Source organism: Cupressus sempervirens, chromosome 6 (assembly GCF_028749045.1).
Source record: "Cupressus sempervirens isolate cs-2001-9-10 chromosome 6, ASM2874904v1, whole genome shotgun sequence".
In the NCBI taxonomy this organism is placed as follows: domain Eukaryota; kingdom Viridiplantae; phylum Streptophyta; class Pinopsida; order Cupressales; family Cupressaceae; genus Cupressus; species Cupressus sempervirens.
In genome coordinates, this window is record NC_143123.1 from 136,054,031 (window position 1) to 136,056,649 (window position 2,619).

The 2,619-nt window shown below is 33.8% G+C and overlaps 1 long non-coding RNA gene across 1 annotated transcript; it reads right to left on the bottom strand.

Annotated features, from left to right (window-relative positions):
* Positions 1–1,555: 1,555 nt before the first annotated feature.
* Positions 1,556–2,194, bottom strand: LOC149551595 (uncharacterized). Its single transcript, XR_016353317.1, has 2 exons — positions 2,084–2,194; positions 1,556–1,981 (listed from the first exon to the last, which is right to left on the bottom strand). It is a non-coding gene; the product is annotated as an uncharacterized LOC149551595 (long non-coding RNA).
* Between the last annotated feature and the right edge of the window lie 425 nt (positions 2,195–2,619).

Consider the following 2,619-nt stretch of genomic DNA (forward strand, 5'->3'; position numbering starts at 1 on the left):
TTGTTGTCCTAATTTAAGTGTGTAATGATGCAATTGCTTTAGCAATTGTAATGAACCCGATTTAGGGGTCCATCATTTATTTCTGACTTAATCTCTTATTTGTATCCTTGTATTATATTTTCTCCAATCCATGCTCTATGGTCTCCTCAATATTGTTCTTTCATCATCACCAAAGCTTGTTCTGCATCTTCAACAATGGTGAGTCGTGTATTTTGTTTTAGAGAACAAGTTTGGGAAGAAGGTGAGATTTTCAGCAAGCACAAATCTATCAAGTCTTTTGGCAATGAATTGCTTGCCAGATCTTTATTGGTCCAAGAATATTTTCCTTTGATAGGAGGGATTTAACCATGTTTAGATGAATCTATAATATCTTCCACTGATTCACCATTTAGATTCTTCACTTGACAACTTCCTTTTTTCCAAAAATTTTTAGAACTATTTAGGCATGTGACAGTTTTAGCATACTTGAAGAGATTCCAACAATGTTCTTTTCATAGTTAGTGGCATAAATGTTAACAATGGTAAAGGGGATGTTGACTTCTTAGAGTTTGAGATTGTTCAACGTGTTGAGCATGCTCCTTAGAGTAGGTAGTGAAAAGACTTCTAGAAGCTCTTTTCCTTCAATGATATGTATGAAACTGATTTTCCATGGAACTCAGAATACAAGAGACAAGAGACCGTAGAAGGGTCCATTATTAGATTTTTTTGCATGGGCAAAGGAATTAAGCTGTGATCTTTTATATTATCCCCATACTTCCAATGTTTGGAATTTATGCAAGTTGATAACTTTAGTAGCCTAAAATTATATTCAACATCTGACAACATTGGAGATACTATTATTTGGAGAAACATTTCAATCACATTTTATCGAAGGTAGACTCTTGGAGGCATGATATATTTTTTTAAATGCATTGATGTGAATGGCCATTTGTGAAGAATCAAACCTTAAATGCTGAACACTATAGTGGTTGGCAATAAATTAGGTCCAACAATTATTAGGGCTATTTGGATGGTTTAGAACTTCAACATCTGCATTATTCATCGATTGCATCTGAGTTTCATTTGATTATATTGATTGGTGTTGATGTCTGTATTATGTTCACCCAAAAAGGTCTGAATGAACTCCAAAATCCCTCAAGTCTTCATTTCAGCATGCAAAAAGTTCCCAAATGCACCAATGTACCCAAAATTGTGACATTTTTCACCACAGGTCCCATGTATCCTCTCAAACAACTTAGAGCTTCATTGATAGTTTGATTTGACCCTACAACTACTAGATTCAATTTGAAGGCTCCAAGAAAATTGTCCTTTATGTGGTTGGCATGAAGTCGAAGAAAAATAGATGCTCATCCATGCCACATTTATTATTGCATGACCCAAAGATTTACATATCATCTCTAGGCCACTGTTTCAGCTTCTTTTTTCCAGTGATTTCATCATCATTGCACAAAATTAAACACACCATCAAGGGTATGGTGAATGTATAGGAGGCTCTTCTAATAGGTAACATGTGAGATCACAGATTTTCACATGTAGACGCTGGTGTTTACAACTATTTTTGCACAAGCACAAAGTGATAGTGATTTTTTGTTCATTTTTGTTCATGTTGTTAGCATTGTTGTCCTAATTTAAGTGTGTAATGATGCAATTGCTTTAACAAAATCCCCTGCATGTTTTACACTTAGTTCCAAGGGTTCCTTGGTGGGGCACTACATAGCCAGTACAACCAAAATACTTTCAAATAGAAACTATTTAGTAACTAGGATAGAAAATTCTTCTAATAGAGAACACTACATAGAACCAGATCTAAGAAACTATCATGCATAGAACTAAATGTTATGGTTGTGATCTTCTTTTCAAATCTATGCAGCACAGAACATTATACTTATGTGTATAGATGCACTTCCTGTATGTGATCCAAAGCTTGTATGTTATCAAGTGTGTCCAATGATGGGGAGAGACCTCCATGCAAGTAGAAGATCTGCAATGAAACAAAAGAAAAGAAAATTTTCTTATAGTAAGAACAAGTTTTTTGTACTGCACAGGGTACCAACAAAATAGTGTATAATATCTTTTTCTTTACCTGGCTTTCAATGAGGGCTGTCAGTGGCAAGTAATCAAAGAGATCTATAAAATAGTTCCATACATTTGCATTTCCATATTATCTCAGGCATTCATCATAAAATCCATACCTAAAATTGCAAGAAAACAAAATAATTCTTGAACATAGTTGAAAAATTAAGATAAATTACAAATAAATTGACAAATTTTGGTCAACTTTCTAATCTCCCCATTCAGATACTAATATTTTGCCTCCCATTATTTAGATATAGCCTCAAATGGCAAACAATGTACATGTCTTCTTTAAGCATGATGATATGAAGAAATACTATAGTTAGTGCCCCTCGTCAAACAAGCCAAGCAACAATTTTTTTTGGTAATTTGAAGTTCCTAAACTAAATTATGTTCCCCTACGTAATTTGAAATTTATGTAACAAATCTTCTTCTACCTTTCAATGAAGTCAAGGATGGTGGAGGAGTTAATTTAATATTTACTAAATTGTAGGACAATTTATCTTGGGAAATATAGGAGTTGTACGTGTGTTACGACAATGATTT